Source organism: Electrona antarctica (genome assembly GCF_951216825.1).
Source record: "Electrona antarctica genome assembly, chromosome: 24".
Taxonomy (NCBI): domain Eukaryota; kingdom Metazoa; phylum Chordata; class Actinopteri; order Myctophiformes; family Myctophidae; genus Electrona; species Electrona antarctica.
Genome location: NC_136803.1, coordinates 24451922 through 24468965, shown reverse-complemented (window position 1 = coordinate 24468965; position 17044 = coordinate 24451922). Strand labels below are relative to the sequence as shown.

The following is a 17044-nucleotide window of genomic DNA, read 5'->3' as shown; positions in this document are numbered from 1 at the left end:
TCTTGTTACCGGGTGGACCGTTTTTTTTCCCAACTCACCCAAATCACTGAATGCTCCTTTAAGTAAACAAAAAAGTAGTATTTTTTCCACCACTGCCAGTATCTCTACAGGTGGGAGGTATAAAACTTTCCAAGTGATGGTTGTTGCAGGTCAGTCTCCTCACCTTTAAAACTGGGTCTGTCTTCCTTCTTTTGGCTCCAGCACCTCTTCATGAGTTGTAGCAGCTCCTCCAGCCCTTCGGCCTGCATTCCATCAATATCCTCTAGGGGTGGCCGTACTCCCTTGCAGGCATTAAACTTAAAATAGTAGTGCCCAGAATCTGAGAGAGCGGAGGGAAGATAGAGGAATTATTATTATACATATGAGATCGGCTACTTGTCAACTAATGTTTAGTTTAGTTTAGTTTATTTGATCATCTTCACAGTAACAAAACAGCTTATTTGTTAACACACGGTTACATAACCAAAAGGAACTGGAGGTGATCAAAAGGAATAGGCTGAAGCCGAAAGCTTATAAATGCCTATCCTACGAACATCAAATCCTCACGTGGTTACAGCAATTGAAGGAATTACAATAAACAATCCAAACAATTTAACACCACCGTCAAGAAGATTCACAACCAATTGACGAGAACCAACACCATACCCCACCCACCCCCGTGTCACCATAGAGATCCACCAGGATCCCTATACATTAATTACCATAATCATCATCATCATCATCATCCTCATAGGTTAAATATGTTATATACAAATTATCTTATGATATACTGTATTAAGTGTATTTAGCCAAAAGGATATGTGATTCTAATAAATTGTTCTTATTGTCGAATTAACATTAAGTAAAAAAATCTAATCTGTGTGGTCAAGACAATTAGTGATTAAAGCTGCTATAAGCAATAATTATGTCAACATTTTAATTACATTTGTTTTGGTATTCAGACAGGCAGCAATGGGTAGAATGCTCCCAAAAAAATGTAGTCTCTGTGACTCATCTAGGGGCCGCAATCTGCATTCAAAGATTTTCCTAGAAGCTTTGTCATTGGTCGATTTGCCTGTCTACTTCCTGATTGGTTAGTCATTGCGACCGGGTTTTTTTTTCAACCAATGACAAAGCTTCTAGGAACATCTTTGAATGCAGATTGCGGCCCCTAGATGTGTCACAGAGACTAATTTGTTTTGGGAGCGTTCTACCCATTGCTGGCTGTCTGAATAATAATAATAAAAGTAATTAAAATAATTGCTTATAGCAGCTTTAAGGAGTTGTGTCCACCAAGACATTTTGGGTAACACTTTAGTTAATGTTGGGTCTATAATGCATTCCTAAAACATTATAACACTCATTATAAATGTTTATAATCATGTATGACAACTCAAAATATTATTATAAGATAATATATTATAAGTGCTTATAACACATGGCCATAACTGTGCTCATAACGCATGGTACCATTTAAAATGCATTATAAATTGATTTATAATAATGATGCATTACAGTTAATGCATTACAAGTAAAATGTTACCTGGTACTAAGTTTATAATGCATTATAGCCAGGACTTATACATCACATTGATATAACTTATAAATACTTCCTAAACCATGCTATAAGTTCTTATGCATAATTATACACACATAATACATATTTTAATGCCTTATCAGTGCATTATAGACCTGACCTTAAATGACAACTCCAGATAAAATAACATAGGCTCATTTTCCTACATATATTGATCCCAAATGACTTGCCTTGGGGGTTTATTTAGCAGAAATTCCCCTGTCGTCCAGTTTCCTCAGCAGCCCTCATACATAGAGTAACATAGAGTGGAGCACATAAGCATATATTGCTTTTACACTATTTGTTGGGTTCAAAAGTGATTTTGAAAAGGGAAAAGTCATTACAAACACATGCATTCCTTGGTTGTCCCACACGAGCCACCACAGTCTGCTAAACAGATGTTATGTTGTTATTTGTTTTGCCATGTCTTGGAAAAGACGCGCTGTGATTGTAGTCAGTACAGTCACTTTGATTGGCATTTGGCACTTGGGACAACCAAGACATGGATGTGTTTGTAATGACAACTTCTCTGGAAGACAACGAAGGAGAAAGAAAGAAAAAAATACAGAAGACGAGAAAGATAATTACTCACTTAAAATGCTCCACACCAGTATCCCGTAACTAAAAAAAAGAGACATTGATCATCATTTAGCATACATAGTCCACTTATCACACATGGGACACACTGGTTGAATTTCGGTCCCACAGAAAATGGCAAAGGGAATGATAAATACCTGTAGACATCAAAGGCAAGGGTGGCCCCCTCTGACCCCGAGGCCTCTGGAGGTGCGAAGAAGGGTGTGCACGCCCCAATGAGATTTGTGGCCGTCCTTATGTCTTCAAACCTGGCGAGGCCAAAGTCAGTGATCTGGATGAATAACGGAGAGAAAAATGAACAGAGGGAGAGAGGGGGGGGGGGGGGGGGGGGGGGTAGGAGGAATAGACAGAGGGTAAAGGAGAGAGAGCAAGAGTGAATGATGATGTAACAGTACTGCGAGTCTGCGACCAGAGCCATCAAATAAAAGAGTTATGATATTGAGGAGGCAGAAACCGAGTGCTCGAGCGCTGTTCGTGCTGCCTGGAGAGGGACAAGCTGGAGTTTGAAATATATATTGTTTTCAACGACGGCGGTGCAAATAAGAGCAATTCTAGGCATGGGTGCAACATGTCAACTGTAGTATTGCTGTTGCCTGAGTCCAATGTATTTCTGCCTACTTCCGGTCCAGGACTTGTCCCTATTTGTTGTCCCCATTCTCAATAGAAGTCTATGTAGGAGAGACGCCATTGGACTGGCCCCATGAAGTGAACGGAGTTTGCGTAACTCTGTCTTACTCTATGGCTCTGTCTGCGACAACAGCCAGGCAAGCTCTATCACATTATCAAGTGGCTGCTTGAACACGCACCTTTTGAAGAGTTTCTACCCGGCTACCATCAGACTGTTGAACCAGGACTGGACACTGCCTTGTTCAACTGTGTGTCGTGTCTCACCACACCTCTCAGCCATTATAAAATACAAGGTAGCCTCAAAATTCTTGTGGCTTATTGCTTTAGTCAATTGTGTCTATAAATTAAACCGTTTTCTGCAGCTCAAGCCACAATACCCCCCCCCCCCCATCTCACACACACACACACACACACACACACACACACACACACACACACACACACACACACACACACACACACACACACACACACACACACTGATCACATTTCATTTTATAGTTGTATTATGTAAAAACAAGAAATGATGACAGTCAGCTGCTTTTATATTTGCGGCGGTGGTGGTCCACAGTACAAACTAGAAAAAGTGCCCCTCGGGGCACAGGTCTCCACCAGGGCAGGTCAGGTTGTGGCCTCCTGGTGGTGCTATAATAGGCCAATATGAAAAGGGTGACATTTCTTCTTATGCCTTGGATGGCATTTGGATGATTTGAGGGATTTTGTTCCAAATGTGTTTTGCAAACATCCAACTGTTGGTGGCGCTATAACAGGCCAATGTGAAAAGGGTGGGATATATTCCTCAGCCTAGTAGGAAAGTCCAGGAAAGATTTCACGTAAATTGCACGCTGCGTTCATGATTTCAGGCTTTTTGTTCAAAACGGGCCAATCCTACGAACTTTAAAAGCCAATGTTAGCCAATTAGGATGGAATCTGAAATATCGGACAGATCTGTCTTGAACACACACGGACTCACGCACACACAGAGTGCAAAACATACTCTCTGCCCATGCCTTCGGCCTGGTGGAGACAAATTATTATAATAATTAAATGGCAGATGTACAAGCTCCCAACCCAACGTGTCGATATATGAATATGATGCATTGTGAGCTTGTAGATATAGGCTATTTTAACTATTGTATTCTTTTTTTATTATATATTTGGTAAAGGAATGGTTTTGGTCATACAAGGTTTCCATCTGACAGCATGGTTCTGTATCAGTATCAGCAGTATTCCATTCAAATTGGCTATTATGAATTCCACAGGCCTGGGAATACAACCTGACCTGGCGGGGATATGCGGCCCGGGGCCCGGCCGGCTACTTTCTGCTTAATATGGTATGGATATAGGCCTACATACTGTTGACATTTACAACTTTATCAACAAAAATACTTATACATGCAATGATGCACAAATAAATTGCATTAAACAGTGCTGCCGGGTGGGTCTTTGCGCCACCGCTCTGGCATTGGAAAATAAACTTTGAGGTCCAATGTTAGGCTGCCTCCAATCTGAGAACCCATCGGCAAATAAAGGAATAGCAGCGCCCTCTTTTTCCTTGAAATTGGACGTGAGTCAACAGTCTGTCTTGAGAGGCTGCCTCAAAAAGGTCAGAGACTGTTGCTTTATTTTATTGTTTGTTATTTATGTATACAATACTGTCCGTTTTGAGATGCTGCAGTGTGTGCAGTTCAGATTGTTGATGTTGAATCCAAAATGTGGAATATGCAGCATAAAAAGGCTGATGAGAGACTGTTGACTATTTTTGTTTTATATCCTGCAATTATTCAGTTTGGCTGATTGGAGACTTCTTATTCAAATGAATTGGATTCAGTTGTAAAAGGAGCTGGCTAAACAGCTTGTGTTCTTTTTGCGGGTGGAAGGGGCCCGGTTGAAAAGTAATATATAAAGTAATATGTAACAGTATTACTATTGATTCCAAGTAATAAGTAATGTAATATTATTACTTTTTCTAAGGAGTAGTAAGTAAAGTAAAGATATTACTCTCCTAAGTAATATTGCCCAACACTGGTTGTGCAGGCCCCACAGCTTTCGGACCTGCTAACCTGCCTGCTCAGAAAGGCTTTAAATACCCCTGTCACTTAACCTCTGCCTCCCTCTAGGGGTTACATAAAGATGGTGCTGGAAGCAGCAGGATGTTTTTGAATGTGGAAGACTTAAGTGCTGAAGAACTGGACAACACATTGAGAGAGGGGTTTACCCTGACTCCGCCAAATGCGGCTGAAGAATAGAACCGAAATATCAGTATAAGGGGAAAGTTCGGGTGGGCACTGTAAATATGATTCACTGAGGATGCCAAAGGAGACATTATATTCCCAACCTGTGGAGGGCAGTAATACGCCTCGCGGCGTCCACACTGCCGGAAATCCAAAAGAAGAAGAAGAAGAAGAAGAAGAAAACCGTTACCCACAATGCAGTTGTGAAAACAACATGGCGGTGTGTTGACTGCGCGGTGGCATTTTGATGCACACTTTTACATTTCGGGAAGTTTAAACCAAAGATCCGACATCGTTAGTTCCCCCCGCAGGGTACCGGGATCTGGGTTGACACTTTAACAAACAAAGAAAAGTAAAAACGTGTCGTTTCAAAACAGTGTGGTCGTTAAGCAGCAGGAGGACGTTTGTTAGCAGCTCAACCACTGAAACACAGCAGGTAAACTATTCACGTTGTGCTTCATTCGTTTGTCTTTGTTTGACTCGTCTTTTAAGATGGCACATCAATCGTATTTCTCTGCTTGCTTGTAAATGTGCTCATAAACAACCAGTAGTTACCCCAGTAAAAAATAAGGTATTTTCTTCTCCTTTCTCCCTCTGTTTTTGTCACAATCTTGGTTAACTAGTTACTTAGATTATAGGATACTTAATTAGCCTATATTATTACATTGTTACATTTCTCTCAAACGCTACCCACCGTTGACTGTCATTGTAACAATGTAATGCGGAAGTCCTCATTCTATCTCAATGGAATAGTTCCAGCCATTGGAGCAATGTTTGGAACTATCGCCCATAGGTACCCGCTTTGCGGCGAGATCAAAGCGTGTCACCACTCTCTTACTAGATTACTCTGACACAGACTATGCGAGATATTGTCATTGTAGTTCTGCGTGCACTTTTTACTCTTTGTACAATAGAAAACAGACGTTCAACAGTACATGCGGTCATTGGCAGTGTAATTCGTGCCCTTAAGAAGTAATGTACACTCACTGGCGAAACGGCTGATCATGCATCAAATTAAATACCTTCACCTTCTCCCACTGAACCCCACCCCCTGGCTCTCCTTGAACACAAAGTCGTTGCATTTGCATGTCTATGGGAGGGTCGCGCCACGTAATGGACATGCCCGTGAATGGCACGTGATGACGTCAACATGGCTTTGCATATTTGCTATAAAGGTTCAAAAGTGCAAACAGTGGTGTGGTGCAACCACTCCTATAGACAGCTATCTGGGTCCCTGGGTCTGTCCCTGGCTGGCTAACACGCACACACACACTCTCTTTAATATGATGATTTGGGGTGTTACAGTAGGCTACAGTACAGTAGAGTAGAGGGATCCCTACACGGTCATTTCTCAACCATTTCGGACGCGGGCGGCTCGCCGGAATTGGGCCGGCACCCTGGCCACGTTCCTGGGGGTCTGGATGTTCCGGGGACCCCCACACGGAGTTGCACCACTTACTTCACATGGGTGTGATTTTTTTAACTAGCGGAGCAAATGTTTTAACGACATCATGTCGCACATGCAGCTTAGAGGCTGGTCAATTGGTTATTTTATTTAATGAAACATATGTGTACGTATTGAATGAAAAATATGAATTATGAACCTACAGTGACTAGTCCAGTGTGGTGCCGTGACATTGAGTGATTTGATTGAATTGAAATATGTATAAACAGTTTGCAGAATTACAGTACATTTCAAGCACAAACTCAATACAAAGACTGTTAACTGTGAGTGGACGACCCAATTAAGCTTTTTTTTAAGTTTACAAGAGGGTCCACCTTGTTCAATTCATCAAAACATTTAGAGACGTACAAATAGACACTTCTATATAGTCAAAGAACAGAACAGGAATTCATCATAAGGGAGACACAAGTCCAGTGGTGCTGCAGAATACTTTAATATTTGGAATGTATCAATGTCACTTCAGTTTAACCACTAAACCCTTTATACTTGGACCACCAAACCTAATATATGGACTCCCAAACCTAAAATAGCCGATCTACAAGCTCACATGTAATATGTAAAATATCAAATTGTCCCTAAGCACAGGGCTTGACGCTTAGCATTTTTCCAAGTAGCACGTGTGCTCCTAAATTGAAAAATCTAGTAGCACACAAATATTTTTAGGAGCACAATGAAAAGTTATCAAATAATGTGTATTTCTTTAATAAAGTGATATATGGTCAATGAGGAGGCATTTATAAGCAATTATTCAATTTATTTGAATATAAAACATACACTTGTCTTAAAGTGAATCCATGTGCAGTGCAACTGAGGTATCATGGTATCAATTTAACAAAGTTAAATTCTCCAAAAGGTGCAGAGAGAATAATACTGTAACAACAAGTATTATCAGTTGGTGCAATCCAAGTGCAACTGAGGTAGCATCAAAACAGCAAGTTACATTCTTCAAAGAGTGCAGAGAAAATAATACTGTATGTAACACATCAAGTATTGTCAGTTACCAGTAATCCTAACCCAATACTTTACTCCAACAGAGTTAAGCTTATTTGACCTGTCATAGGTATAACATAGTCATACAACATTCATGTAGCACTGGTACACGTACAGTCTATACCTTCTATACCGTATAGGGTAGCCAGGCAGGGTTCACAGAAGGTGCTTCAAATACTGCTTAAAACGTCCTTGAATTTCAAATGAAATGAATCAACTACAAGTTACTCAACTAGTTCGAAGTGCAAAATCAAAGTCTGCTCAGTCTCTTTAGACACAAAGGATATCGTCCCAGCAGCTTTTGTAATCAGGTCGTTTGGCCCGCTTGGAGGTCAGCCAGCGGTCCACCGCAGGAGTTGGATCGAATTCCTCGACTGAAGGCCCCTCCAAGCTGACCCGCATCAAGTCTTCGGTTGTTGAGACTGCAAGGCTGCTTCTTGAGGAATTCTTGATCCGGTTTTGGGCTGAAAAACCTCTCTCACACTGGGCAGCTGAAATCGGCAGCACCAGCATGATCTTTACCAACTCCAGCATGTTCTAAGGGAGAAGATAACATATTTTAAATTCATTTCAACTCACCTTTAATTCATCAAAACCAATATACAATGCTTAAATTGTGATTTTGTAAGGTTTCTTTTTTTTTAATGCTCTATTATGCCAGACTGACTTAGTGCACAAATGCTCATTTAATGCACAAATGCTCATTTAAATTGGAAAAATAATATCTAAAAATAAACTGTCTGTACTATTTGGCCTTACTTTGTATTCTTGCTTGTAGGGGTCCTTCGTCAGCAGCATCTGCCACAAGCCCGCGTAGGTTTTGTCCCTGAAGTTCTGGCTAACCAGGACTTTGAGTGTCCGCCATTCATCTTGGACTGCAACTGTATTGCACCCTGCACTGAAGGAGGGAACAGAGCAATTGAGTTTGCAATTGCACATATGCAGCAAGTGTTTCAAATGGCAATACAGTGTCTCATCAAATACATTCTTACCCTGTTAGAGGTTCCTTAAAATGCCCCAGCAGCTCTGCCACGCTGTCATCCCCGAATGCAAGAAGGTCGGCTGGATCTTCTGGCCATGTGTCGGGGTTGAGGACTCTGAAGCAGTCCAGTGTTGTATGGATGTCATCATCCTTCACCAAACCACCGAACCTGTCTTTGATAGCATTCACACTGATGTTGACGGCAGCTTCCACGTGACGCTTGAGCTGTGGATGTGCCAGGCCGATGACATCCCCCTTCAGTGTCATTCCCTTCAAAAGTCACACAAACACAGGCACACACTTAAATCATGGCTGTGGTGTCATTGTTGTGTTGTGTGCATTTCCCTCATGCTAAGCCTCAATCCTTTCTTCTATGCATCCAAAAACATGATTCTGAAGGTGCCTGCCATAATCCTTAAGACACACAACACACTGATTTATCCTAAACACACCTGGAATTTTATTTCATCTCCCTGCTGCTCAGCAAAGGCAGTCTCGATCTTCTCAAGCAAGCCACCTGGCTTTGGCTTTGTCTTGAGTGTCTCCAGACTGGTTACAGTCTTTTTCAAAGCTGTGGTGGCTTGGGGGAGAATCAAATCATTCTTCTGTAGTGTGAGGCTGAGGGTGGCTAGCTCCTCAAACAGGTCACAAAGAAAGTGGGAAAATACACAGAAAAGTGTAGTCTCCATTTCCTTCTTTATCTGTTTTGTGTAGTGAGTAAAGAAGTAATACAATACAAATGTTAGTTCAATATATACTCCTTGGCCATCTGTTATTGATTATGAAAGTTATGTTTGACAGAAAACAAACCTTTTTTGCCCGCCCTTGAATTTCAGCAGAAGTGGACGCTGAGGCTGACAGATGCTCCATATGAGTATTGATCATGGTCACTGGCGAGGTTCTTTCCCTCTCCATGTCGCAGGAACACCTTCAACGCTCGGTGTATGTGTGGGATCCAACGGGTTCCCTTGACGCCGCTGGGACAGCACATGTTCACTCCAAGTTGTTCTCCAAGAGCATAGAGCTCTCGTTTTGACTTGCCACTCATGTGGTACATTACATTACATTACAGTCATTTAGCAGACGCTTTTATCCAAAGCGACTTACAATAAGTGTATTCAACATAGGTAGGGAACAAAAACTACTAATCACCAGAAGTCTTTAGTGCATTTTCTGCAAAAACAAGCAACCAAGAGTATACCTAGCGCTAAGGTAAAAGTGCAATATATCAGCTACCTATTTCCTTAAACAGATGAGACAAAATAGCTAAATCAAATGAGCATGAGCTAAAACAATTAAGTGTATCGACTAAACAAGATCCAATAAACAATACAACAATAGAAAACAAGCGTTCGTACAACTAGTTAGCAACAAGTAGGTCAGGCAGAGAGGAAGGGTAGTGTTTCCTGAAGAGGTGGGTTTTAAACCTGCGGCGAAATATGGGCAGTGACTCTGCTGTCCTAACATCAGTGGGAAGTTCATTCCACCACTGTGGGGCCAGAACAGAAAAGAGTCGTGACCGTGTGGATCGGCCAGAAGGACCCTTGAGTGACGAGGCAATCAGTCGCCCCGAGGTGGCAGACCGAAGTGGTCGGGCAGGGGTGTAGGCATCGACCATAGCCCGGAGGTAGGAAGGAGCTGTTCCTTTCACTGCCCTATAGGCTAACACCAGGGTTTTGAACTGGATGCGAGCCGCTACGGGGAGCCAGTGTAGAGAACGGAGAAGGATGGTTGTGTGGGAGAACTTGGGGCGGTTGAACACCAGACGAGCCGCAGCTTTCTGAACAAGCTCCAGAGGTCTGATGGCAGATGCCGGAGCACCAGCAAGGAGGGAGTTGCAGTAGTCCAGGCGGGAGATGACGAGAGCCTGGATGAGCACCTGGGCTGCCTTCTCCGTGAGGAAGGGGCGAATCCTCCTGATGTTGTAGAGGAGGAATCTGCAGGACCTTGTCACTGATGCGGTGTTTGCCGAGAACGTCAGTTGATCGTCCAGGGTCACACCCAGATTCTTCGCAGTCCGAGTTGAGGTCACCACAGCATTATCAATGGTGATGGCCATGTCTCGGTGCGGACAGCCCTTCCCCGGGAGGAACATCAGCTCGGTCTTGTCCAGGTTGAGCTTCAGGTGGTTTGTCGACATCCACGCCGAGATGTCAGCCAGACAAGCAGCAATGCGTGCCTCCACTTGGGTATCAGAGGGGGGGAATGAGAGGATCAGCTGGGTGTCATCGGCATAGCAGTGGTAGGAAAAGCCATGGATGTAGTGTAGAGAGAGAAAAGAAGAGGACCCAGAACCGAGCCTTGGGGAACCCCAGTTGTGAGCCTGTGTGGTTCTGACACAGACCCTCTCAGCATCACCTGGTAGGAGCGACCCGTCAGGTAGGATGCAAACAGGGAGAGTGCAGAGCCTGAGACACCCATCCCCTCGAGGGTGGAGAGGAGGATCAGATGGTTCACCGTGTCGAACGCTGCAGACAGGTCCAGGAGTATCAGGACGGAGGAGAGAGAGTTCGCTCTAGCGGCATGGAGCGACTCCGTCACTGCCAGCAGGGCAGTCTCTGTCGAGTGACCCACTTTGAACCCAGACTGGTTGGAGTCCAGGAGGTTGTTCTGGTGGAGATAGGAGGACAGTTGTTTAAAGACAGCACGTTCGAGAGTTTTAGATAGGAAGGATAGAAGGGAAACCGGTCTGTAGTTCTTGATCTCAGAGGGGTCAAGTGTCGGTTTCTTCAGGAGGGGGGTGACTCTGGCAGTCTTGAAAGTAGAGGGAAAGTAGCCAGATGTCAGAGAGGTGTTAATAAGGTGGGTTAAGAAGGGAAGAAGTTCAGGTGCAATAGACTGCAACAGAGTGGATGGGACCGGGTCCAGAGAGCATGAGGTGGGGCGACTAGAGGTAGGTTTTCCAAATAAGATGAAGGAGATCATACACTACAGACACCTTAGCTTCCTTCTTCTGTAGGTTCAGTATTGCCAATTCCAATCTGTGCAAGAAGCAGACAACATTGATTCCACAGTTAAGTATCCTACAGAATAATAAATCATCTCTCTCTACTCACCCCAGTGTGTCACACACACACACACACACACTTTTTTTTTACTAATTTGGTGAGAGAAGCATTCTAATTTCTAACTAATGCTAATAATACAATCTAAAGACAGTTAACTGAGCAGGAATGCTACATTTGAATGTAACTAGTTCTGATTACAAACCTGTGTGGCATACAGTGGATGGGAATGACGTGGCTCCCTGCCTCGCTCTGCAGGTGGGCAATCACACCCCCACGGATGCCCATGTTGACACTGGCCCCATCAGCACCGAAAGCAACACATTTTTTCAGCCATTCCTCCTCTGCGCAGTCTACAGCATCAAATGCCGCCTTGGTGGCATTCAAGACCCCTGGAAAACCATAATTAAAAAAGACACTAAATTAAAAAGGATATTATATGTATAGCTTTACATGTTGCTTTCAAATTAAATGTCATTTGAAAATTGTAAAATATTTGAAGATATGCACATTTTAAATTATTGTTATTATATTATTATTGTTAAAGAGAAACAGCTTTTGACTTACCAAGAGCATGTGAATGTTCCAGTTTCTGTTGGCCAACTAGGATATTTCTTGGCTTGCCATTCTCTAAAATCCTCACATATACGATTTCACACTCTATGTTTGCGATGTCACTGTCTCCGTCAATCAAAACGGCCAGATATGACGCTGCTCTCAGCCTCGCTGCAAGGCTTTGCTTCATCTCGTCAGCAATCTGTCCTATCATCTCGGCACATCTTTTGTCGTTACGTCATACGTTGGATTGATGTCCACTCCATTTTTTTTGTGTAGGACCATCAGTGGGTGGAACTTCACAAATGGCAGCTCTTCTTTGGCAATGTGATATGCTATATTAATTTTTATTTTCAGCTGCCTTCTTGTTTCAGCTTCAGACAGCACCACCTGTCTCCTCACAGCCACCTGCAAGGGCTTGTTTTCAGCAGCAATGTGTGCATCTCTGCACACTGCATGCCTATTGGATTTATTGTGTTTTAGCACAGTGTCTCTTCTAAGGCTCGGGTTGCCCGTGACAAAAACTGACTTCCCTTTGTCTCCCTTTGTCTGCGCTTTGCAGTATTTGCAATACATTCTATTATTCTCGAAAATGAGCCACGGGAAGGTTTTTTGCCACTCTGCATTAAATTTGTATCTCTTTACGTTTACTGTTTTGTTCGCATTCTCTTCAGCCAGTTCTTCCTCGACCTCGTCATCTTCCACCATTTTCTCCTCCTCGGTGCCGGAGGGCACCGCGTCCGCATCTGGTGCTGCCGCCGTCACTTTAAAATAGTCGCTAATGCGCTTCATTTCATCAGTTAATTAATAATTTCATAAAAGTTCATCTGTTCATGTATGTTTGTTTGTTTCATCGTCTTTCCCTCGCAGGCTCGCACTGCTGCTAAAGGTTCACCGGTGAATCCAGGTGAATCACGTGATTTGTTTTCAGCTGATGCCATTGGTTCAGTGCAGTGGACTCCACTGCACTGAACCAATGGCATCAGCTGAAAACAAATCACGTGATCCACTGAGTGGAGCTGCATTCAATGACAGCATTATATTAAGCAACACTGCAACACAACACAACATTATGGGCGCGTTCGGAAATAACGCACTGAGCGCACTGTGCAATGCAAACTAATAGGCTAGTGTGCTCCGGTGCGGTATTTTCGAACGTGCCCATAGTATTTGCACGGTCAAATGTGGTAGTCGCACACGTGCTACAAGTTTCATTTCACAACTCGCACAATTATATTTTTAGTAGCATATGCGAGTACCTAGTCGCACTGTCGAGCCCTGCCTAAGCAGCCATTTTAATTGAGGCAGAAGTGAGCCTTTAGTTTGCTGAGTGAATGTGTAGCATTATTTATTTAGTATTGTCTTTCTCATTTTTGTAGTGCAGATGAATTTGATAGGAAATGTTAAAATATATTGAATTCATTTTGGTTTAAGTTGAACTCTAAATGTTAAAACAGCTATAAGATGAAGCTGAATGATAACTAAAACATTATTTTCTGTTGGTGATTTCCACAGAGCACCACAGAAGGGACCAGGGACTGTTTCATGCAAAGCTGCAACCTGTAGTAAAGTTGTACAGGATGGGTATGTACTGTTTTATTTATAGCTAGTTAAACATGTGAGCCATGAGCTATTGTACATTTAATCGCTTCCATAGCGACAATCTGCCGAAATCTCTCACGGCCCATGTCTATTTTACATCTGGGTGGCTGCACAAACATTAACTGCCAACAACGGCTATTTATATTTATTTATGCAGTTAAGCATTTCCAACGCGTTTCCAACTCTTAACTGCCAAAGACGGTGCTTTACATTCAATGTTCTTTTCAGTGGTTTACCATAGATGGCGCTCTTCGCTAACGTATTAATGGCTTTAGGTTACTAAGCGACAGATACAACCGGAAATGCAGCAGCGTAACTAGACGTCAGTAGGCCCCTACGCAGGCTGGTCAGCGCCAGACACCACCCCCCTCGCGTGGTCTGCATTTTGGTTTATAAACAGCGGGGCACTGTACAGTAGTTGGGATTTGTGAACAGAGCCGCAGAATCCAGTCTGGACTCGGGATAGCCCACTGCACACTCGTAACTTCTGACTTCCTTCACGTTATTCTCCACCAGAGCTGTTGGGAGGCGAGGCACGTGTGTGCCTATGGTGTGTGGCTGTGTGCTAGCAGCAGCCACCACCAGGCTCTGCCAAACGTTGGTCAACTCAACTGTTATTGCATCGCTGTCTGTATTTATAATTTTATTTTACCGACAGCACGGTTGGGCGGCCGTGTGTCGCCCCCCTTGCTTCTGGGCCTGCTTGCTAGTTACGCCCCTGCGGAAATGAACCGGAAGTGAACATCAGCGTTCAGCGTTATCAGATTTATAAATATACATTACGTACATCCACGACAAAAATAAATTATGTATTATTCAAGTTCAGAGGAGTTTCTGGTCTTAGTTAATCCTAAACTCCTCTGGGATTTCAATGGTTTCTTTCCAGACTCTGAGGAGTCCAGACAGCAGGCTCAGATGAATTCTCCAGACCCAGCCAGACCTGTTTCAGTGGAACAGGAGGAACCTGAAGAGCAGCCAGACCTCAGTAAGTCTCTCTCTTTTCCAGCTTCAAGGTGTTGTTCATTGTCACATAACAACAGCTGCTGCTGCAACCGAAACTGCTTGTAAATCCACCGATCAGTTCAATAGTTAAAGTCCATTGAAAATTGAATGGTGGTCTCGGGTGAAGTGGAACGATACAGGAAAGGGGTGTTCCAATATGAGTGTTCTAGAAACTTCTCTAACATGGGAGTGGATGGCAGGCCAGTTTTATTCTCACTGGAGACCTAGCCTGTGCACCATTTAATTTAGTATATATGATCCTGTTGGGAGCGGATGATATTGTTACGTCATGTTGTAGTATTCTTTTGTAGTCGACAGGCAGGAACAACGGGGTGGCAACTTCCTTTTCCCTCAAACCGATTTTTCTCAATAAAAGTTCCGTTAGATTGTTCCTGACTTTACATGACGTAACAATATCATCCGCTCCCGACCGGATCATACAGATTTTTGAAACAGAGACCAGGCTTTCCTCCGAGGTGGTGGAAAGCCTGGTGAGGCGAGGTTACTGGAGACCTAGTGGAGAATACTAATAACAATAATTATTATTATTAGGTCTCCAGTTATTAAAGTCCTTATTCACTTGCTGCATTTCAGACCAGTGTGTGGAGTCCAGACTGCAGGTGAAGATGAACTCTCCAGACTCAGCCACGGACGTTTCTATTAAACAGGAACCTGAAGACGTTTCTATTAAACAGGAACCTGAAGACATTTCTATTAAACAGGAACCTGAAGACATTTCTATTAAACAGGAACCTGAAGACATTTCTATTAAACAGGAACCTGAAGACATTTCTATTAAACAGGAACTTGAAGACCACCAACACCTCAGTAAGTTTAATTTGCTCTTCCTTTTTCTCCTCCTATTTTCTGTTCTGTCGGGCTGCCACAATGTCTTATTTAAAGTTATTTTCACTACAATAACAATGGCAAAACATATAGGACACTGATAATATGCCAATATGAAAAATATCTCTCAAATTTAATTTAGAAAGATTATTTTCTTATTACCATAAACAAAAGCAACATCATATTTTGCACAAATGCAATGAGAAAGTAAACTTGACAATATAAGTTCTCCATGTGATTTTCTTTACAGTAAGTAGGTCTCAAACAGATTTTCATGGTTTGTCTCTGTAGGAGACGAGGTGTCTAGAAATGGCTCTGTAAGTCTGAACTGTGTAAGATGACAGATCTCTGACTATCTTTTAATCCGCTTCTTCATTTGAGGTTTAACCATTTGAACCCTAGTATACCTACAGTATATTGTGGGGGGAACAGTTGCCTGAAATAGTCAATCCACAAGCTCACAACACATTGCAATTAGCTGCAATGTAGGAATTGCTGTTGTGTTCTGTTCGTTAATTTGACATGGACATCACAATCACATTAGACGAACCAGATTATTATTATTATTGCTTAAAGTGTATATTGCACGAGTGCTATTTTTCAGCACCTATCTACAGGAGGCTTTTCTAATTGCACTATAGTCGAAACCCAATCAAGTACAAAACATATAATATATAAATATATACAGTGAGTTGCTGCATTTTGTTGTGGATTATTAATAACTCATATAGTCTTTGAGAAATAATCGAGGTAGAGAGTGGACTGAAACAATGTCACATTTATTACAAGGAGTGGTCTGTACCAGCCCAGGGAAACTTGCACGGATGCAAGCCTCCTGAGCCCTTTACATTTCTCTCTCTTATACACAATGACAGAGCAGAGAATACATCGGAGGTGTGGTCAGTGGTCAGTAGACATGGTCAAACATGGGTCTTGGGTAAGAATAGGTCATCTTGACAGGCAATCAACAGGTGGTAGCCTTGCTTCCTATGCTCTTTAACACTAGCATGCCTGATTTAAAATCTCTACTAGTAAGACGGCTAACGGTCGGGCTGACCGTGTTTTTCGTGTGATTTGATTGGCCATTATCTCCCCCACTCGTCTAATGATTTTCACACCTCCCTGCACCCGTTGACGGCTTGCCATTGTCTTCTAAATGTTACATTCCAACTAATTCAAGGCAGCAGTTTCAACTGACAGGACAACTCAAGTTATTTTTTATTTTTCATTTCAGTTTACCAAACTATAATTATAGTGACGATGTGAGCGCTATATATTCAATATAGCGCTCACATCGTCACTATAATTAATTACCCTTGCGCAGCAAACACTGTCCGACTTTGTATTGAGACAATAAAATAGGCTAACACACGTTATTGTAACAGCCAGAGCCAGGCACACACAGAGAAATACGACATTAGCGTTATATATTGTAATTTTTATATAGAGGGGAAACATTATAGGTAGGGAGGTCTATCGCGTTGGAATGATTCATGTCATTTTTACATTGTTCGTTTAGCGTGCCCTCCGAAAAATAAAGTCACAAACAATGTCTGTTTTTTTGGGAAGGCGAAGCCTTGCCTA

At 42.6% G+C, this 17044-nt stretch overlaps 1 long non-coding RNA gene across 1 annotated transcript; it reads left to right on the top strand.

Moving 5' to 3' along the window:
* Window positions 1–5281: 5281 nt before the first annotated feature.
* On the top strand, window positions 5282–15290 carry LOC306917234. The gene is made up of 4 exons (XR_013789123.1): window positions 5282–5449; window positions 13526–13594; window positions 14499–14597; window positions 15209–15290. It is a non-coding gene; the product is annotated as an uncharacterized lncRNA (long non-coding RNA).
* The last annotated feature ends 1754 nt before the right edge of the window (window positions 15291–17044 follow it).